The sequence below is a fragment of the Manis javanica genome, chromosome 16, assembly GCF_040802235.1.
Source record: "Manis javanica isolate MJ-LG chromosome 16, MJ_LKY, whole genome shotgun sequence".
NCBI classification, from domain to species: domain Eukaryota; kingdom Metazoa; phylum Chordata; class Mammalia; order Pholidota; family Manidae; genus Manis; species Manis javanica.
In genome coordinates, this window is record NC_133171.1 from 1,178,210 (window position 1) to 1,200,829 (window position 22,620).

The 22,620-nt window shown below is 41.7% G+C and overlaps 1 long non-coding RNA gene across 3 annotated transcripts; it reads left to right on the forward strand.

Moving 5' to 3' along the window:
* The first annotated feature begins 2,243 nt into the window (after positions 1–2,243).
* On the forward strand, positions 2,244–22,193 carry LOC108395892 (uncharacterized). 3 transcript variants are annotated; one of them, XR_012126367.1, is made up of 4 exons: positions 4,138–4,838; positions 8,666–8,807; positions 21,503–21,696; positions 22,055–22,193. It is a non-coding gene; the product is annotated as an uncharacterized lncRNA (long non-coding RNA). The 3 variants fall into 3 exon arrangements; XR_005059346.2 differs by lacking the exons at positions 4,138–4,838; positions 8,666–8,807 and adding an exon at positions 2,244–2,447; XR_005059347.2 differs by lacking the exon at positions 8,666–8,807.
* The last annotated feature ends 427 nt before the right edge of the window (positions 22,194–22,620 follow it).

The window sequence follows — 22,620 nt, forward strand, 5'->3', positions numbered from 1 at the left end:
TTTTCTCGGGTTTGTGAGATTTTGGTTTGAACCAGGTTCCTTTGATGTTTCATGATTCTATGTGGTGTCCACTAGTGCCCAGAAGCTCTAGTCTCTGGAGCTGCTCAGCCCCTAGAGTGAGGCTGGGGGTCACAGGGGAGCAGTGCTGGTGCCCTGTTTCATGAGGTCTGCTCTGTTTGTGAGGTCTGTATGCAGTCTGGTGCAGCCTTCTTTCCTGTTGCTGTTTTAGGGCTAGTTGTATTAACTATATTTTCACACTATATGTGGTTTTGGGAGGAATTCTCTGTCTCACCTCTCATGCCACAATCTTGAATCCTCCTATTAGCTTTTGTAGTTATTTTTCTCCTTGCAAATGTCTTAACCCCAGCTGATTAATTTATTCAGCCAATCAACCCATCAACCAGTTTTCCCAAACTCCACAACCCCTCACATCCACTATGGGAATTCTGCTCCTATTTAGTTAAAAATGATGTTTTGGCAGTGGACTTAGGGATGTGGGAGCACAGAGGAGGAGGGACCTCCAGTCTAGCTGAGGGGTACAGGGATGGAGTAGTAGGGGAAGAATGCTATCATGGAAGGCTTTTCAGATGAGGCCACTGTGTGGTGAGTCCTAAGGTTAAGTGGCAGCTGGGCCTGGGAGGAGCTGGGGATGCAAGAAAGGTCTCCCAGGTGGAAGACAAGCAACTGGATTGGAGGGAAGGCATGGCTCCTTCTGGGAGCTGCAGGGCCTGACTGCAAACCTTGGTTCCACTACTTCCTTGTCGCATGACTATGGGAGTGGTAGACAGAAAAATGGCTCCTCAAAGCAACAAATAATGGCTCCTCTAATATCTGTTCCTGTCTAATGTTCCTATCCTGATATCTGTAAGATAAATTCCAGCCAAAACAAGCAGGCGAAGAGAGGCAACAGAGGGCCAGGCAGTTTATTTGAATGCAATCCCAGGTGAAGTTCACCAGCCTGTACAGACACAGGCTAGAGAAGTCGCACTCAGCAGGGCAGGCAGTGAGCTTTTAAAGAAGGTAGGGGGAGGCAGAGCTTAGATTTACAGCGGTGTGAGGATTGGCTAGCCTAAGGCACATTTTTCAGGTTGGGAGGGGGCAGCAGCCAGGGACTTCGGCATGTCATCAGTGTGACGTGCTCACCCCTCCCCCTAGTGCCTTCAACCTTACATTTTAGCCTTTTGGTCATAATGGGTAATGATTTGATCTGGCTACTTCTGGCTGACAAGGGGCGTTGTGGGGGTGGGGGGCGGGTTTCATAGCATGTAGTTATATTGCTCTGACTGCAAATATTTTGCCTTGCCTTCTCTAGAGGCCCTTACTCTACTCTAAGCTCATGGTCTTTGTCTCATTTTTTCTTTTATAGATAGAGACTTTAGCTGCTGCCAGGGAAAAGGGGCAATGACCGCTCTGGGTGCTTCATGCTGAGAAGGGGCGCAGTAAAGGATGCAGCTAGGTCTCCATCACTGGTCAGTTGAGAGGGCCTCAGAAAGTTGGCACTTTTATTCTGACGTGCTCACCCCTCCCCCTAGTGCCTTCAACTTTACAATGTGACTGTATTATCTGACACGGCAAAAGCAACTTTGTAGATCTGATTCAGTTAAATATCTCAAGGTGAGGAGATTATTCTAGATTATCTGAGTGAGCCCAGTGTGAACTCAATGGTCGTCGCAAGAGGCAGGAAATTTTTGGGCAATCCAATCTGTGGAGATCTCCCTGGACACTAGGTGGGAGGGTTGTGAGCTCTGATCAAGAAAGAATTGACAAACAGAATAGTTTAATAAAGCAGACCACACAGTCAAGGAGGGAGTGTGGGAATGCTCCAGAGGTGAGCAGCGCAGTGGGGTTCAGGTTGGGTGGTATTATAACTAGAGTTGAAGTAGGGGTGGAATATTCAGCAGGTTAGGTGGGGTTTTCTCAGAATAAGGAGGAGACTTCTAGGAAATGGGGTGACACACTCTTTTTGTCCCTAGATGGTCTTCCTTGGAACTTGTCATGGTGCCAAGGGATGTGATGTTTAGTGTCTAATGAGCATATAATGGACTTTGAGGTGAAGTCAGGGTCAAGTTCTCCTTCATGTTGGAACCAGCCAGTTTTGGCAGGTCTGGTATCTATACCCTCCCTCCCCACATCCTGTGAAAACATTTTGCATAGAGTGTTTAGAATATAATCAAGCCTCTAACTGAATATAAACACCAGCCAAAGTCCCCACCCCTCTCCCTGCTTCTGTCTACCTACTGTAACAAAATCAGAAAGGAGAGAAGGAAATATGTTAATGGAAACATAGGGTGAATGGTATGACCACATGGCAAGGAATATGGGCAGCCAGTAGAAGGTAGAAGAGGCAAGAAAATGGATTTGCCCCTAGTGCTCCAGAAGGAACCGTCATTGTGCAGACACCTTGATTTTGGAACTGGTTTTGGTCTTCTGACCTCCGGAACTGTGAGGTAACTAATTTGTATTGTTTTAAAGCACTCTGTTTGCCGTGGTCTGAGAGCTGTGTGTCTATGGATGGCTTTGCCAGGCCCTTGGCCCGCTGGCTTCCTGGAGTTTTCTGCTATCAGGGGTACCTGAAGGGGTGGAGGGTGAAGGGAAGCTCAGTCGGTGGCTGAGGCCCTGGCTCCTGGCAAGCAGTCCCTGTCCCCTGGTCACCGTGTTCTGGTGACGCCTTCCCTCTCCTTGCCCTGGTAGGCTTGGTGGCAGTAACAGCTTCCGGTGTTTGTTTTCTCTTGGTGCCGTCTCATCTTTGCTGCTTCCTTTAATCCTGCCTTCAGCTGAACACTTGGGAGTGTGCCCTCTGTCTCCTGCGGGCCCCAGTCAACACTGTCACTAAACCTCAAATAGGTTGGTGTTGCTGGTCTACCCAGATCTAGTAGCCAACACCTGCTGCTGCTTGTGGGCTGAGGTGAGCACCCCCTTGTCAGGGTCCTAGCCATTGGCTCTGTTTCTCCTGTATTGTCTATTTGGGTTCTTATCTATTTATTACTTCATTTCTAGCCTGAGTTTATGCTTTGTAGTGGAGTAGGAAGAGCAAAAGTTTAGACCGCTATAGGATAGCATAGGATAGCTGTGTGACCTTGGGCAGTTACATAACCTCCTTGTGCCTCGGTTTCTCATCCCTAAAATGGGTATAATAACATTACCTTATCCGATAGAATTTTCCTAAGGCTTGACTACATTTATGTGTCTAAGGCATATAGATGGGGGCATGGCACATAGTCAGTCTCAATAAATGGTAGCTATTATTATCTCACTGGAGAAAGGATTTTACTTGGAATTAAATGACAAGATTTGAATTCAAGTTCTGCCATTGAGTAACTGGGTGACCTTAGAATGGTCACGTGTAAACTCTTCACATCTAAGAGTCTCCATTCTTTGCATGGGATTAATAATGTTTGCTTTACTCAGTGGTGGCCAGAACAAAATGTGAAGATTGTGAGAAAGGTCTCTGTAAACTCTAAAGCTTCACAAACAGGAGGGTGGAACCCGCAGAGTAGAAAGGGCTCCTTCCTGTCATCTGTAGGCCTTGACTCTGGTTCCAGAGTTATCATCCCCCTGGGAAGGCTTCCCAAAGAGAATGGGTGTTTCATCTGATACTTGTGGGAATATAGCTTTACCCAAGGAAGAGAAGAGAAAGGCAGGATGGTGGTTGCAGAGGCCATCTGTGGAGGGTCTGTGGTGTGGGGTGGGGTGCAATGTTTTCAGCTCTCTGGAGGTGGGACGCCTGTCGAAGCCGGAGGCAGCACTCCTTGGCTGAGACTGAGGGTGTGTCTGATACCCGAGGGACAAGGAAAGACAGGGCCCAGAGCAGGCCTGGAATATTCATACGGCCATCAGTGGAGGGAGAGCGCAGCCTGGCTGGAATGGACAGAGCTGACAGGAGCTGTAGAGACCCCTGCTGGTGGCCTGAAGGGCCCAGCCCACGTGGGACCCTGCGGAAGCCTTTGGCTGTCACATGGGATCTGTGAGTGCATGTCCTGGTAGGTGGCCCTCTCTAAGCCAATATTTGGAATGCTGCCTAATGAGTGGAGCCTCCTCCCTGCTTCCCAAAGTGGTCCTGTTCTGTGGGCATTTCTGGTAAAAAGCTGCAGCATGATGACTACTACTACCTGGTTCCCTATCCCTGGGACTCTTGACTCTGGCCCTCCTTATGTAATATACCCGGTTCTCCTTGCTCTAGTTGATTCCAGGAAAATCCTGCCAGCTCAGCATCCACAGAGCCACGTGGCTCCCCTGTGAACTTGCTGGCTTCCTGTAGAATGGCCCAAGGCCTGCAGGACAGCTGCCTCAAATGCCACCCTGTCATTGAACCAAAGACTGTTTATGAAACTCTCCCAGCATCTCTCTGCCCGGGGCATTCGTGCCAGCCTTTGAGTGACCTGAATACGATTTTGCCCGTCTCCAGGCTCTCCTCCCTTCTCCTCTAACCCTTTTCTTTTTCTGGTAAACACACTCTTCAGAGCTCTGGGGTGCTGAGATGATTCCATGCTCTTCCTTGGGTATTTTTAGGCACTGATGGAATGACCCGCTCCCCTTTCCTGGCATATTTTGTTTTGTTTTTGAGTTTACAGAGGCACCTGCAGGCACTGTGTGACCCTTCTGTCTCACCTGTCATGTGGCCTTAGTCCGTCAGCCCCATTTTGGACGTGCTGCTGTCAGCCTGGGAGACCTAGAGTGGCAGCCCCTCCTGCAGCCCAGGCAGGTTAGCATGGGCCCTGGGCTGTGGGCCCCAGGGGAGCTTGGCTCTGGCCGTGCCCAGCCCACATCTCTCAGAACAGGAAAGGACAGCCGGAGTTCTGGAACTGTAGACTGAAATACCAAATCAGGGCACCTGAAAGGTAAGGCTCTTACTATACCAGTTGGGATTTCCCACCAAACAACTCGCCTGAAAACCCAGTTTCCACTTAGTAACAATTATGCAGAGGCCTATTTTTCAAGCCTACTAGGGCCCCACTGATGAATTATTCAGGGAACAGAGCAGAAGGGACACTTCCGACGTGTGCACTTCAGCAGGTTTTCTGACCCTATTCTGCTTGGATGGAAAAATTTTTAATATTTCTCTGTGGAAATTTTGTTTGTGGAGTATGAGATTTCTAAAAATACCTATTTCTAAAATAGTAAAAATGCTTTTAACCTTCAAGAGTTCATTAATTATTAGGTGAAAAGTCTCCTGGTATTCTTAAGGAAAAAAATTCAAAGACCCTAAATAACAACTTTGCTTCTGATTACATCATTTAGCATTCAGTCAGCTAAAACAGAAATGTGGTGATAGGAAGTAGCATATAAATGTTTGCATTTATGTAGAAATTCAGAAGACAATATTCTAAGCTTTTGCTAGGCAAAGGATGAGATCAGTATAACAATACTATTTAATGTACTTTGAACCTTGTTACAGGGATGTATGATAATATGGTACATTGTCTATATCTTTGGGAGGCAAATCTCAAATACCCTTATCAACTATTGTGGTTGCAGTTGCAAAAAACCCTGAATGGCATGTACTGCTGGAGACAGAGAATTTTTTTTTTGACGATATGTTCCCGTTGCATGGTATGGTGATCACTTTAATGACCTCCATGTCCTCAAGTCATATCTTAATGAGAATGTGCTGGCTGAATAGGAAAAAGGAAGCTACATATCAGAGCTTGTGAGAAACACACTCACTGGTCCAAATTCATTAAGTGAACACAGAGACAAAGAGAACAGCGGAGCGAGGCTTTAATGAGGATCTTGCAAGATCAGGTGTCTGGTGGGCAGGCACACCTGGGGAGTTTGGCGCCAATAATTTATCTCCTAGTATGTGAGTCCCCCTCCCTGGTTCCTCATTGGCTGAGTACTACAGGGTTCACAGTCTTCCCCGGACATGGCCTAAACCTGTTATATCTTTCCTTTACATTTGTCTTAATTTTATTGGTAGGTTTAAAAAACTCAAACAGGTATTGCCAGGCCCTTATCAATTCCCCCACCCCTACTCTCAGCCCGGACAGCTTCCACCGCGTGGCCCTTTGTTAATACCTTACTGTTAAAGTGTTTAAACATCCTAGTAGGAATAAATCACATTTAGGTTTTATACTCTTTCCTAACAAGCTGGACAAAAGTTCTTAAAGAATTTCATTATTAAAACATTCATCTGGCAAGTGTAAAGAGGATGTGTAAATTATTCTGTCATTATTGGATTGGAATATTTCCTTCAAATGGTTTATGAGACAAATTCAGATAATGCAATAATGAAACTTTTATATCACCCAGTTTTAACAGTTATCAGTATTTTGCCAATCATGTTTATCTGCCTTCCTGTTTAAAAAAATATATTTTTCATTATTTTAAAGTATATTTCAGATAAAATAAATGCTTATGTGATGGCTAATTTTGTGTTAATTAGGTTTGGCTACTGTATTAGTCCGCTTGGGCTGCCATAACAAATACCATAGACTGGCTTAAACAATAGCAATTTATTTCTCGCAGTTCTGGAGGCTGCAAAGTCCAAGATCAAAGTGCCAGCAAGGTGTATGAGCTATAGGATTTTTACATATTGGATATGTTTGATTATTAGTTTTTTTGGTGTTCAGATTGACCCAACTGTGGCCAGGAAGAGCCCCTTCAAATTAGTTTCTATATCATTTTGCCATGACCCCGGAGTCTTTGATAGTGGCTTTGATCTCAGGTATAACAACACGTTCTAGACTTATCTTGAATAATTCCTGCCCTAGATCTTGATCAGTTGTTTCTCCGAGGAACCCTGGAAATGGTATTGAGAAACTATATCTAGTGCTAGGGTTAATTACTGCTACTGAATTGTTACTGCTTCTCTGTCTAATGAATAATATTAAATAATTGAAAATATCTTCAGTAATGAATGAAACTAAATATCTCTTAAATTACTCAAAGGCTTTTTAAGAGGTACTTTTTTTAACTAAGTAAAAAGACAATAGTTGAGAAAACAGATTTAGCAGAAAATAAGTGTTAGTAGAAATCAAACTATCAAGTTGGATAGATGAATGTTTTATAAAAATGGCACAAATACTGAATTACATTTATATATCTTGCTGAGTGTCATATTTCTTCTCATGTTATTTTATTCTTTCTAATTACAGTGGTTTATTCAATTTATAATATTATTAATTATATGATTACATAATGATATAAATAACATTGGTTATATAGTTGTGTAATTATATTAATGATTATTTAATAATATTATTTATTAGTAAAGGCCCAATATAGGCAACTAAAAATGAATGGCACTCATAAATCAGGTTAGAGTTCTTTGTTAGGATTTGGGGCTCAGAAAATATCCTCTTTCTAGTAGAGAATGGTGACAGCTGGATTATTTGACCAGTAAGTTTTATTGAATTCCTGCTCATTCATTTGCCTTCTGATTGGCATTTGCCCTTCCTTTTGAACTGCTTTGCAGGTAAAGAAGTTCATTGGCCCACAGACATGAATATTTCAATTGGCTAGGTAGTTGAATTTCTTATGGCAAAATTATACATAGGCATTTTGATTTATACATCTGTTTTCCATGACTTTGGTCTATGTGAATCAATCCCCTGAATCTGATTACTAGATGAACTGGAAAAACTGAATTGCTGGACATTCTCAGACCAAACTAGGGACTGACAACCCCACCAAGAATCCACCATCAGGAGGGAGGCCCTGCCTGTAAAGCAGACTACCTCTCTTTTTGAGGTAATACATTATTTTTGTCCTCCATCTAAAACATCAAATGGAGCATTAACTTTATTTTCTTTGTTTCTAGTCAGTTTACCCTTTTTTTTTTAAAGTATAGGCTTGATTTTGTGTTCTAAGGCCCTGCATTTTTCAACCTCATTCCTCCGTGGTTCTGCCTCAGAGTCTTTTGGTGCCACTGTTTCTGCAGCCTGGAGCATCTCCCTCCCACCTGAGCATAATTACTCCCATTCACCCTTGTCCTCAGCTCCATTATCACCTCCGCAGGGAAGCCTCCCCAACCCTCAGACGAGGAGGTATCCTTCTGCTACAAGTTCCCAACACACACTGCGCCTCTCCTTTCCAGGCTCTGTCACAGTCTGTAATTAAACATGTATTTGTGTGGTAACTAGGTCAGGGTTGAGAGAGAGGGACCACCTCTGTCATGTCACCTTTGCATCTTCCGTGCCCAGCACAGGACCCCGTACAGCAGTGTCGGTTACCGACATCAGTCACTGAGAGGATGACTGACGTCTCCTAGGAGAGGACAGGAGTGCAGCACACCAGGAGGCCAGCTCACTCAGGCCGCCATGGTGGATACTCTTCCTCATCTAGACTCTTCCTTTCTCCACCTGCTGCTCAGCACCCCTCAAACCTGGCTTTTAGTGGCATCCTCAGCCTCACCGGCTGGTTTATCCATGGGGTGTCACCTGTCATCCTGGGTCAGTATGTGCTGTAGGGTGGTATCATGTGTTCCTGGGGTCCCCATCCATGTGGTTTTCTACTCTTATCATACTGGCCTCTGGTTTCTGACCAGCTTTCCTCCTAGAACCCCAGTTTTCTTGAACATGCCATGTCCATTCTCTGAGCCTTAGTTTTCCTTAAAATATAGGGCTTGTAACTCTGGGGGGAAAATCCCAGGCAAATACCTTTGAAACCAAAATCAGTCAAAGGGAGAAATAAAGTTTATTTCTTTCCACATGTCTCTTGTGACCAGGCTGCAGAAGAAGAGCCCCCCACCCAACCTCTCCAGTCCAGATAAGTCCTTGCTGGCCTATGTAATGACCTACTCATATGGAGATGGCTACTCCTCTCCATCCCCTGGAAACGCCTATTCTATTGAGATGCACTGGAACCAGGTAAGAGAGTCTGGAAATACTGCAATTTTACCCACAGGCTTATAGCGTGCTCTTCTACGGCCATGCCAGGGTGCTTGAGGAAATAAGTAGAGAACACAGGAAGTAGAAAAAGAGAATCTGACACATCTAGATTTGTGGAAAGCATCCGTAGAGAGGTGATATTTGAGGTGAGAGCTAAAGGACAAATGGAAGTTACTTAAAAGGTACTTAAAAAGGCATAAGATGATGGACAGTGACTGTAATGGGGTATGTGATGGGGACTTGATGATGGGGGAGTCTAGTAACCATAATGTCGCTCATGTAATTGTAGATTAATGATAGATAGATAGATAGATAGATAGATAGATAGATAGATAGATAGATAGATAGACAGACAGATAGACAAATGAATGAATGAATTATTTTTTTAAAAAGGCATAAGATGACTATGCTGGCAACTAAGTTTACCCCGACAGGCAGTTTATGGAGCAACTGCTATGTTTCTAGAACTGGGTTGTTAGTTTGGCATGTGAAAAGGAAACATATGTTCCCAGCTTCATGATGACACTTGAGTTATAGACCACTTAACACGCGTCGACACGGGCTTCTCTGCCCCAAGTGATTTCCCCACAATGGGGAAATGTGGAGACATTTTTGGTTGTCCTACCTGGGAAAGAGGGGTGTGCTATTGATGCCGGGGTTCTTGTTTGCAGAGTCTAAGAATGAACTTAGCAAGCAATCAAGGTAGGAGAGCCAGGGAGAGGCTTTTATTTAGAGATACAGTGAGAGGGCAGAGCTCCCGGCTCATGCCAGGAGGGGACAAGAGAGCCCGTAGTGGTGCGTTGTCTAGGGGATTTATAGGCAGTTGAGGACTTTGGGGAACCAGATAAAGGTTTAGGGGTGTGGACTTGTTAAGGGGTCCCTGAATATTTAGAATTAACTTAACACAAGCAACTTCCTGCTCTGATGATTTCTTCTTGAGATACCAGCATCTTGGTCTGGGAGAGTATCAAACAAGGCCTCTTGCCCAGCCCCTAAGGTGGGCTGAGGTATTGTTTGCTAAAGAGTAAGTTAAGAATCTTCTTAAACTTCCTGGGTGTTAAAATGCAATCTTATCTTTAAGGTGGAATCCTTCCTGCCTTTTGCTATGTTGTTTACAGCTGGATCTGCACGCTAAATTAGTTGCCCAGTTTGCAAAATGACCTCCTCAGATCTGAAGGAGGAAAGGACAGCACATAGGCCTGGGCCTTTTAGCATGCTAAAGTGAATCTTACACATGATTACAAATGATTAGCATAATAAAAACATGTGCTACTCTTCTTTTTCTGGGGAGTATTAACCCTATTACTGAAGAATGACTCTAGAGCTTCATGTTTAACGCAGAGTTTTGGTAGGGGGTTTTCTGCATGTAGTTACATTGCTCTGACTGCAAATATCCTGCCTTGCTTTTTCCCCGAGGCCCTCATCCTTAAGCCCATGATCCCTGTCTCAGTATTGGCATCTAACAGGTCAAGGCTGCTGTTAATCATCCTATACTACACAAGACAGCGGCCACAACAAATGTTATTTGTGTTGAGATGGAGAAACCCTGATACAGCCAGAGCAACTGGTCAGAAACACAGTACTGAACATCACCGAGTGCCTGTGCTTTGAGCCCCATCCTCACCCTTGGCTACCCTGCCTCTCTATTACTGTTTGTTATTTAGTGTCTAACTAAGAGGGATGCAGGGTTAGTATGCCTTTATTCATCCTTTCATTCTTTCAGTAACATTTGTTTTTGACTGTACAGGTACTTTGCTAAGGATGGGGCGGGGGGCGGTGCTATACAATCAAATACGCTTCAGATTCTCCTCACTGCCTAGTGAGGGAGACATGCAGATGCTAGTCAGTGATTACAGGAATGGGTGATAAATTCAAACATATGGCTGCTGCACAAGGAGCTGTGGGGTACAGAAGAGGGAGGTTTAGGTCAGAGTGGGAGGGGGAGGGCTTAGGAGGCAGAACCCGACTGAATCCCAGCTCTGCCACTTACTCGTGTTTCGGACCTAGCCCCCTTTAAGGCAGCCCTGGATGTCCAGCTTGTCCAGGTGCCGCTGGAGGGAAATGGGGGCGCTGAGGACCCACTGTGACTCTCACTTCCGGAGGGCGCCTGGGTTTGGGTGCAGACGGGCTACGTCCAGATCTGGCTTGGGCACCAGGACTAGCTGCCTGCCCTGAGGAGATGGTTAAACACCTCTGAACTCTATTTTCTTATCAGTGAGCTGAGGACAGCGGTACTGTAAGAATATAGTAATTTATCCTCCATTTGCCCCATGGTCCCAAGCACCTAAACTGGTGAGAATTATGCCTGGGCTTGCCTGGATCTTTACTGGACTTACCCCGCCTTCTCTCTAAACATCCCGACCCTCCCCCAAAGCAACAGGCCAAGCGGATCCACCACAATAAAAGGCACCACGCAGCTGCTCTCTCTGTCTTTGTCTCTGTCTCTGTCTGTCTCTCTCTCTCTCTGTCTCCTCTCTCTGTCCCACTGCTCTCTCTGCTGCTCCCTCTCTCTCTCTCTCCCCCCACACTCCCTCTGGGGCAGCCACTCTCTCTTTCAGATAATAAAGTCTCTTCCGTGGGCCCGTGGCTCCTGAGTCATTCTGGGTAAGGAGGGTCGCAGCGAGATATCCTTTCAGGTACCTGTTTTGAATGTTTGTTTTAAGGCCTGGAGATAATGTCTGTAAAGGACCTTCCACAGAGCCTAATAGCAATTGTTATGCCATAAAATGGTCATTATTACTGCTAAATATTTGGCTTTGTGCTCTGGAACAAAGAGGGGCTATTTAACATTGCCCTTGGCTGCTGGACTAAAAAAAAAAAAATCACAATTAAGTTCAGTCCACATTTTCCCTCAACAACAACTCTATTTTAAAAAATACTAAATATAAAGAACAGCATAAAAGTGCACAGATTTTAAGTACAGACCTTGTTAACTTTTTATAAAATGAACACACTCAGTAACCAACACTCAAAGAATAGAACAGAAGCCCACCTCGCACCCGCTTTCAGCCAGCCTCCACCACGTTATTCAGACTTCTATCACCATCACTTAGTTTTGCCTGTTTTTGAACTTTCTGTACATGGAATCTTAGGGCATGACACTCTTTTGTGTCTGGCTTCTTTCACTCTGCATTATGTCTAAGCCTTGTCTATATTGTTACTTATAATTGGATTTGGTTCATTTCTCATTGCCACGTTGCATTCCACTGTGTAAACGTATTGCCATTTATCCCCTTTTAATTGCAAACTCCAAAAAATAATTTTTAATGTAGGATATCTAAACAGTTTTCTTCACTGGCTACTTAGCCTTTATAATACTCATATACACCAAAAAGTTGAAACTGCTAACGGTGGGACTTTGTTATTACTGGCAAGAAAACAGTTAAGGAACTGTGGGTAAAATTGTAATATTTCCAGAATATCTTGCCTGGCTTTAGCACATCTGCATATCAATAGGCATTCAGAGGTAGAAAGAAGTATGGCTTTAGTGCATTTGCATCATTCCTCAGGGGTGGAGAGAAGTTCAGCTCTGTATCAATGGGTAATCACCTGGGCAAGGAGGGCTTATCTGTACCTGAGAGGAGAGGGGAGGGCCGGGTTTTGGCTTCTGCTGGGGCAGGAAAGAGAGAAATGGCCCCACACTGCAGTTTGTAAGCAATAAACGGATTTTAAACTTTATTTCTCCCATTGACTGATTTCGGTTTTTAGAGGTATTTTGTCCCGGGATTTCCTCTCCCCGGACTTAGAGGAACGTAGGGGTCGCTCGTGAGCTCATTCTCTCTGAGTCCAGCAGAGAGCCAATTCCTAGCTCTTCGGGAAAGAGAGCTCTACACTCAACGATCCCATTCATAGGGGAGTCCACTAATGGACATTTTAGTGTTCTTTGGAAAGCTTCTCCGTTTCCAGCTGCAGTTGTTTCTACCTGTCTTCCATGTCAAGGAGAAGGAAACTTCCAACCTTAGAAACTTTAAAAAGAAATCTTTAACCTGCCCCACTTCTTGGGGGAGCACAGCTAATTGAAAATATTTGCTTATTTGCTTAAGTTCATGAGAATGACATTGCTTTGATACTGGGTTCCTAGCTTCTCTGTATTTTGTTTGTTTATTTTATTGAAAACCTCAGGATGATATCAGGTCAGAGGTTGGCTGGCCCAGCTGTTGTGGATTATTTGAGTTGAGCAGCTGGAATTACTTTTCAGATATTTTGGCAACAAGGGAATCCCAAATGTATTTTGGCCCAAGTAGTTATACACTTCTTAAAAAAAAAATGTAGTTTAGAAAGAAACTTAATCTCTAAACCCCCCTCAAATAGTGTTTGTAAAATGATGTTTTGTTCCAAGAAACCTGTAAGACGTTAAAAATCCTACTCAATCAACTTTCCCCTGCCAGAAATAGAAAAAGAGTGACTGCCAAGATTAAATGAAACTTCACAACCACTTTGTAAAACTGTTTGGCACTATTTCTCAAAATGGAACATTCATATAACCTATGACCCAGAAGTTTGGTTCCTGGGTTTATTATACCCAACGGAAATCCATGCAGAGGTGATACACACTAAAACACATGTACTGGCAAGTAAGTTCACCCCAACAAGCAGTTTATGGAGCAACTGATGTTTCTAGAACTGGGTTGTTAGTTTGGCATGTGAAAAGGAAACATATGTTCCCAAGCTTCATACTGACACCTGAGTTAGAGACCACTTACACGCGTAGACAAGGGCTTCTCTGCCCCAAGTGATTTCCCTACAATGGGGAAATGTGGAGACATTTTTGGTTGTCCTACCTGGGAAAGAGGGGTGTGCTATTGGTGTCTAGCAGGTCATACCAGCATAATTTCTAACAACCCCAAATCATAAGCAAGCCCAAATATCCATGAAGAGTAGGATGAATAAATTACTGTATAGTCATATTATGGAACTGCATAGCAATCAAATGAATGAACTGGAGCTATGCATAACACCCTAGATCTCCAAAACAATGTTGAATAGAGGAAGTCATATGAAAAGAATACACAGTATATCACTCCATTTATGTACAATTTTTGAAAACTATCAAAATGAATCGTTATTAGCGATGAACATAGTGGTTAATTTCGGGGAGAGGGGACGGGATAGCTATAGAGGGGGTTGGAGCAGGCTTTCTCAGGTGCTGCTAATGGTCCACTTAGGGACCTGGGGAGTGGCTATACAGATGTGAGTACATTGTGATAATTCAGTTTCCACTTTTCATTAGTGGACACATTTTTAAAAGTACATGAGTAAGTAAGTAAATTAAATGCCTTCTTAATCATGAATTTTAATATTTTAGAAGAGCAATTTAAATCTGAAAAAATACATTCCTTTCCTCCAAATTTCATCCCCATGACTTCATCTAATTAGAAGGGATCCTCTATTATAAAGTACATATGGTGTATTTGAATCACTTGGAATACCCAGCATGGACATCAATAGAACAGTTTAGATTAGAACAAAAGCAGTTAATCAATTAGTTTCCTGATTACAGAGTAGATAAAGATTATTGTAATTCTCTTCATAGTTTTCTTATAGTTCACTTAAAAATTCACTTCTCTGTTAGATACAAAGATAGAATTCATCTTGGACAACTCACATCTTTTCTAGTACAATATGTATTTCTAAATCTTGACACAATCTTGACATGGGATTGGAACTCAAATATATGTATGAGAAGTTTCCAGGCCTTCAAATGATAAAATGTTTTCTGTATATTTCAGTTTGCTTACTGATGAGTTACATGTTCCTGCTTAGAGTAACTATTTATTGAGCTTTTGAAGGAATAAAACCAACCACCCAAGTTTTCCTTCCAAAGTCTCTTTTTTCTTTTTCTGTCATCTCATGAATGCTAATGATGTTGGCAATGTGTCCAACAAGGGCACGTTTGGGGGAGTTAGGTCCTCACACAGTGGATATAGTTTAAGGGCTTACATTGTTCTCAGAGAAAAAGATGTGGTTACCAAGTTTTGGAGCCAGTTTTCAGGGAGTGTTTTGCTCAACCATTAAACCGGTGCACAGGTATTATAAAGAATATGCAATGGTTAAAGGGAGTCTCAGGGAAGAAGAGTACAGCCTCCAGCTTCCAGCTCAAACCTGGACTGGGCAGTGGTACACTACAGCCACTTACTTGTGAGTACATTGAAAAAACAAAGCTATTGAATCAGTGACCTTTTCAGTATTTCTTCTCTTCTGCCCTATGGCACAGACACTTCCAAATAGTCCAGCACAGGCCTGACAGTTATTAACTGCTCATGGATGCATGGACCCAAGACAATGGATACTGGCTTATGAAAACTGAATGGGATGTTGGATACATATTAACACAAACAATCCCCTCACTTTTCAGATAAGGAGCGTGCAGGCCAGAGCAGCCAATAGTAACTGACCGTAATGTTGGGGAGAGGCTACAGATGCCCTTTGCTTACCAAAGGATAACTGACCCTCTATTTGGTCAAATCTGGCTGTTGGCTGCCACACTACTGAGCAGAACTTTGGGTACAGAAGCTGGTCTGAGAATTAGAGGCTGCAGTAAAGGCTTTCTTAGCTCCTGTCATACTGCTGCCTACTCGTACCTGGTGTGACTGACTTAGAAACCTCTTATCTCATCCTTCCATCCCAGGTCTCTATTCCAAATATACCCTAAGCCTCTATTCCAAAGCTGGGTTTTCAAGTTACCATCTCAGATGTTGCCAGTTAAAGTCCTACATGCTTATCTCTGTAAGAGTTCTAAATTAAAAAAGGTGTGATTTCCATGTGTGTACCTTTCTCCATTCTAATGTGTTCCCCTTCAGCTCTGGACAGATTTGAGGTGTTTCAGTTACTACTCTGAACTATTCTGACTCTTTCTACAACATAAAATAAAACGTGACTGCATTTATGTTTCTGCAGTGTAGGCAAGAAGAAACAGGTCATCTGCTGGGCACTCAGCCCAAGCAGCATCTTTTGCAAGTTGAAAGTGACTGAAAACAAAAGTTGTCTACTGAATCCTGAGAAGTTAAACAGCCAAGTAATTAAAAGTGAAACTGGTGCTTCTACCTTTGCAGACCCTTGAGTAACATGGCAAATGCCAGCTCTGGGACAACCCCCCGACTTTAATATAGGTGCTCAGTGGTCACTGGCCATGAACCCTGCAAGAGCACGCCCTGGTAACTAACACAGGTGCCACCATTGACAGTGGACATGTCACCTCCATGAATGCAGGTCTCATTTCAAAAAGGAACCAGAATTTGATTGGCAATTCTGGGTGTCTTCAAAGAGTGTTTGAAATTAACATATTTAGCTACCCAAACAAGATGAATTTCCATTAGTCTAAAGGGAAATGGGACCTTAGGACTAACCCAAATATATATGTAATGATATTAACTCATTGCACAGCCATCCATTCTTGAAACAAACACATAGGTATATGTTTAAAGATTTTTCATTCTGGTGTTGGTGTAGGCAAAACTTTATGTTATTGATCAAAGATTTGGGGATTTTATTAAGAATTTCAGGAAACTAAAGCCTTCTTTGAGGTAGTAAGCAAAGCACAGAGATGTTGGTCAAGGCTTAGAGGTTCCACCTTTCAGCGTTGGCAAGGACTTAGGGAAGTGTAAATTGGTACAACCTTTCCAGAGGGAGGGTAGTTTGCACGTAAGTTTCAAAAATTATTAAAATGTAGCTATCCTTTGAGTAAGCAACCTAAGTTCCAGGAGTTTATGCTTAAGGAGATAGAAAGACAAGTATATGTATAAACAAGGCTTTTCATTGCAACAATATTTGTTTAAAGGTAATCTGGAAATAACTTAAATATCTATGAATAAGGGCTTGGTTAAGTCAATTAGACTTCAACCATTCTCTGAAACATTATTGTCTTTAAAAGTATTGATGTAGAAAAATGTCCATTAAAAATATTGAGTGAGAAAAGCAGGCAATAAAACAAAATTTTTAAATTTTGTTTTTGTTTTTCTTTTGTGGGGTCAGGGGAATGAATATGTATATATGCAAGTGTGCTCCTATGTACGTGTAAAGAAAAAGTCTAGAAATACATATGCCAAAGTGCCAACAGTTATGGAATAATGAGTAATTTTTTACTTTCTTCTTTATGCTTTACTTTCTTTTTTGTATAAAGGGCAGTTTTTTTTGGGGGGGAATTTCAAAAAATAGAGACAAGTATAAATACAACTACCACCATATATCCACAGCCCAGTAGTGACAACTATTAAAATTGTATTACATTTGCTTCAGGTCTTCTTTAATAAAAGAATTAAAACACTGAAGTCAAAGTTGCTATGGCAATTCCTTCTCCCTGCCTGAAGAACCAACTACTATCAGGTATTTAGTGTGTATCTTCTGTATGCATCAGGGTTCTCCAGAGAAACAGAACCAGTAGGATGTGTGTGTGTGTGTGTATGTGTATGCACATATATGAGGGTGTGCGTAGGATGTGTGTGTGTGTGTGCCTATAATGAGATTTATCATAAGGAAATAGCTTAACTGAGAAGTCTCAGGTATGCACAGGGTGAACTGGCAGGCTGGAAGCTGAGAAAGAGCTGATATCTCAAGTCCTAGAACAGGAAAAAAGCCAAAGTCCCAGTGTGAAGGCAGTTAGGCAAGAAAGAATTCTCTCTTATTTGAGGGACAGTCAGCCTTTTTGTTCTATTCAGTCCTTCAACTGCTTGGATGAAGCCCACCTGCATTAGGAGGGACAATCTGCTGTACTCAGTTTATCTCAACAGTTAATCTCAACCACCCCTCACAGAAACACCCAGAATAATGTTTGATCAAATATCTGGGCACCCTGTGGCCCAGTCTAGTCAACACATGAATTAACTATCACAGTCTTCCCAAACTATTGTTTACAGTCTTGTATTGAGGTTTAATTTGCATGCAATGTTAATGTATGGTCCTATGAGTTCTTTCAATCTCTTTTAAGCACACACAAACCACATACATAGCCATAAAAATAAAGAATTGTAATTTAAAAATCAATATAAATGTAATTATATGTTTATTTTAATCAATATGATATTTGGGGGGCCAATCCATATTGGTATGTATAATTCAGTAATAAATAGATTTCAGAATAAAAATGCAGTTTATTCCTTTACTATGGTGTAGGATTTAGTTTAAATATACCATTCTATTTACGGACATTTAGGTTTTTTGAATATTTCTCTACCACAATCAATTCAGCACCAATTTTATCCTTGCATGGCTCTTCTTGTGCAATGGTGACAGAGATTTTCCCAGGAAACTGGATCACATGTTTAATTTTCCTCCATACTGCCAAATTGCTTCCACAATGTATGAGAAGCCCCATTTGCCCACATCCTGTCCAACACTTGATATTTTTAGATTTATTAATTTTTGTCAGTCTGAAGGATGATAAATAGAATCTCATTTTGGTTATTTTGCATTGTCCTGTTTACTACTGAGATGGTTTAATGGCCATTTAGGTTGCCTCTTCCATTAATTATCTATTTATTATTTTTACTTACCTTTCTAATGGGCTGTTTGTCTTTTACCTAATTATTTGGTGGGATGAGTTATGTGTTCTGCATCCTATATATTGCAAATGTCTTTTCCCCGTTTGCATTTATCTTTTAACCTTGGCTATCATGTCTTTTCCTTTATGGCATGTGTCTGATTTAAGAATCTTTTCTATAATCACAGATACTGTCCCAATATTATCCTCTAAAAAGTTATTTGCATGAGGTATGAGCAGGGATCCAATTTTATTTCTTTTTGGATGTGAGATATTGTGTCAGTCACTTATTGCTACATCACCAATTACTCTAAAACTTAACAGCTTAGAACCACAAACACTTATTATCTCACAATTTCTGAAGGTCGGGAGCAACTTAGTGGGGTGGTTCTGGTCAGGGTTTCCCAAGAGGTTGCAGTCAGATTTTGGCTGGCATGCAGTCATTTGAAGGCCATGCTTTCGAGGTGGCTAACTCTCACGGCTGTTGGCAGGAGGCCTCAGTTCCTCCCCCTTAAGGCCTCTCCACAAGGCCTGCCTGAGAGTCTTGATGTGCTAGCTAGTTTTCCCAAGAGCAAGTGATCCATTTAAGAAAGAGAAAGTGTGAGTAAGCAGGAAGGTGCAGTGCTTTTCATGACACAGTTTCTAAAGTCACACATTGCTATTGCCATTTATTCTCTACTTAGAAGCAAACCCACTTCTATTCACCATCTAGTCCACACTCAGTGAGAGGGGAATTACACTCCACATCTTAAAGGGAGAGTATCAAAGAACTTGCTGAAATCCACCGTAGTATAAAAAGTCATTTGTCCCATCCCTACTTCTAAAACCTACCCTTCCTTACTGATCTATAATGACACATCTATCATGTTTCAGGTTTATCAGGTTTCCATGCAAGCACTTCTCTGTTTCTGGACTCTGTTCTAATCTATTGATCTGGTCCTGCACCCACATTACACTTTAACTTTACAAATCTTGATGTGTGATCTCTCATGATAGCTAGCCAATAAACCACACCTCCTGTATACAGAGCCATGGCGTCCCCAACTCTTAAATCTAGGTTGGCTTGGTGACTTGGGAGGAGGTAGAAGTAATACTATGCCAGTTCCTGGCCTAAGCCTTGGACATGTCAGCTCTGGGTTAGTACTGTTGGGAGCTCTGAGCCACCATGTGACTAGTCTGGCTACTCTGCTGGAGAGACCCACAGGGAAAGACTGTGTAAAGGGGGAGAGGCCCCAGACTCCCTAGAGAAGGAGAAACTGGGCCATCTCAGTAAGGCAGCTGACTCCAACCCTGAGCTGTGTGAATGTGACTACCTGGGTGACCACCTGCAAGGACAGAAGAACCAGCCAGCTGAGCCCATCCCACATGCAGAGTCACAATGGTTGTTTTAGGGAGGTTTGCTATACCCCAATAAATAACTAAAACAGCTCTCCATTCTGGCTTTTCTTTTTCAAAATTATTTTATATTGAACTAATAATTGCATTAGGGGAAAGAATATTGAGTCTTTTTGCTTGTGTATTCTGCTTTTCTTTTTCAACGAGTATTATTTGGAAAATGAAGTCCTGAATGTCATTTGCTTAATTTATTCTTAGATTCAGTATAATTACTATTGCTATTTTGAATGAGAAATTTTTCTACTACATTTTCTAATTGGTTATTGATGGTATAAAGGAATGGTAATTTTTAATGCTGATCTCATACATAGCAACCTTGCTTAAAACCCGTTTATTTTTTCTGCAGTTTGAAGATTCTCCAGGATTTTCAATGAAGACAATTTGCAAATAATGAGCATTTAATCTCTTTTTCCTTGATGTTTTGCCTTTCTTTTCTTGTCTCTTTTCATGGGCCAGAACTTCCAGGAGAGATAATAGGCCCCCTGCATTATACCAAAACTTAATAGGAATATGTTCAAAAGTTTCATCACTATGATATTATCATAGGTTTTTTTTGGGGAAAATGTTTTATTACGTTAAAGTAGTTCTTTTCTATTCTTTGTTAAAAGTTCTATTATTTTTTAAATGAATGAGTGTTGAATCTTATTGCCTGCATTTTTCTATATTTGTTGAGATAATCATATGGTTTTCTTCCTTTTAATATCTTAATCATTTATAGTAATTTGATACATTTTTCTAATGTGTGTCATACATATTTTTACAGGATAAAACCAATTATGCTTTTTTTTATATACTATACTGCTAAATAGATATGCTAGGCTTCATTTAGAATTCTTGTATTCATATGTTTTATATTAATAAATGATATTGGCCTATACTTTTCATTTGTTGCTTTTTAAAAAAAATATTGTCCTTTTCTAGTCACATGATCTTATAAAATGAATTAGATAACTTTTCTTTTTTCTACTACCTGGAACTGTTTGGTTGACATAGAAATAATCTGTTCCTAGAAGGTTTGGTTAAACTTGCCTATTAAGTAGTCTGAACATGTTGCCTTTCTTTATAAAGGAGAGATATTTGACCAGACATTCAATTATTTTATTTTAGTACTTACTGGTATATTTAGATTTTCTATTTCATCTTGGGTCACTTTATAATTTATATTTTTCTGTAAAGTCCATTTCTTGAAAGTTTTCAAAATTATAGACAAAAATTTGCTTATAGTCCTTTTTGTCCCTAATTTGCTTCTTTTTTTCTAGTCAGTCTTTCTAGAGATTTGTCTATTTTGTTTTTATTAACAATCTTTTGGTTTTATTGGTAATTTTAATATTTTTGGTTTAGATTCTATTATCTGTGTTTTATATTATTTCTCCTAAATTCTTTTCTTTCTAGATTATTTTCTCTTTCTAGATCATTCAGTTGAATTGTTAACTCATTCATTTTCAAATCTCTTTTAATTTCATCATGATTTCTTTTTCAATCCAGAGATTTTTTAGAATGATATTTTTTATTGTCAAATTTATGCAATGGGAAATACATATCTACTGTTGGTTTCTATTTTTAGTGTATTGTGGTGAAAGAACATGACCTGCATGACATCATTCCTCTGGAATTTGTTGTGATTTCCTGTGTGGCCTAACAAATGGTCAAGTGTCTAAACGTTCTGGGTGGGCTTTTAAGAGATATACATTCTTTATTTGCTGGGTGAAGCTTCTTTCTAAATACCTATTATTGTTTCTAAAATAATATATTGCTTTCAGAATAAATACAAACTTTGATTGTTTGGAAAATATCTATCTTTCAGGAACCTCATCTTATCAAAAAGGGAAGAAGAGTTCCAGAAGGAGAAGCTGAGTAACATCCGGGGAAACGAAGGGTGCAGCCTTGACCCAGTCCTGGAAAAACCAAGCCCTGTCTGCAGGCGGATGGATGTTAACACTCTTGCCCTTGGAAATTCCGGAACAACAGCTTAGGGCGGAGTGAACGTCAGCTGCGCAGGTGACACAGAAGTGGTCCCTGCCCAGACAGCATAGTTAACGGCTGCTGGTTAATTGGGCCCTTCCTGTTTTGGATATGTCCCCTTTGCCTATACTCAATAGGGGTTTTTAACTTCAGATATTATCTGCTTAGATTGGACTGGGTTGAAGTGAATTTAGGTGGACTGAATATTCATTTAGCTTGGCCTGGGGTTGGCATTCTACGTAAGGGTGGCTAGGGAAGGTCTCTGCCCTATACCCAGACCTTCTTTCATTCCATGCGAGTCCTTGAGGGTTTATTTCTCTCTTTTAGCCAGGAGAATTGTCACTAGAAATTCACTGAGGGCAACTTTCTTTCCACTTCTTTCTCATTTTCGTAGTTTGGACCCTCAGAAACAGGCTTTCCTCCTCAGGCACTGTTGCGATGCTCTTCAGCAGCCGGGGCTCCTTTGCTCTATCTTCCTTCATCTTCCTGCCTGTGATTACGCACACTCATGAGTGCCCCTCCGCTGCCAGATGGTCTTCCTTTGGTTGGGGCATAAGCAAGCTTCCCAGCTGGAGGCCAGAGAACCCAGCCAGTGTCAGCAAGTGAGAGACCTGATGGAGAGATGGTCCCCAGTCCCTCAAGAGCCCGAGGGCCCACAGGCCAGCCATCCCCGGCTGCGTGAAGTCCTCCCGTCCTCCCTGGCTCACCCCGATGTGTACTGTCAAATGCAGGTCTGCCTCGTTTGACGGCCCTTCACATTATTGCACTTAGCAGGTCCTTCATATTTTACAGAGTGAAGGTGTGCAACCCTGCATCGAGCAAGTCTGTGGGTGCATTTTTCCAACAGTGTCGTTCACTTTGTGTCTCTGGGTCACATTTTGGTCGTTCTCACAATATTTCAAATGTTTTCGTTATATTTATGTTGGCGATCTGTGATCAGGAATTATGATTTGCTGCAAG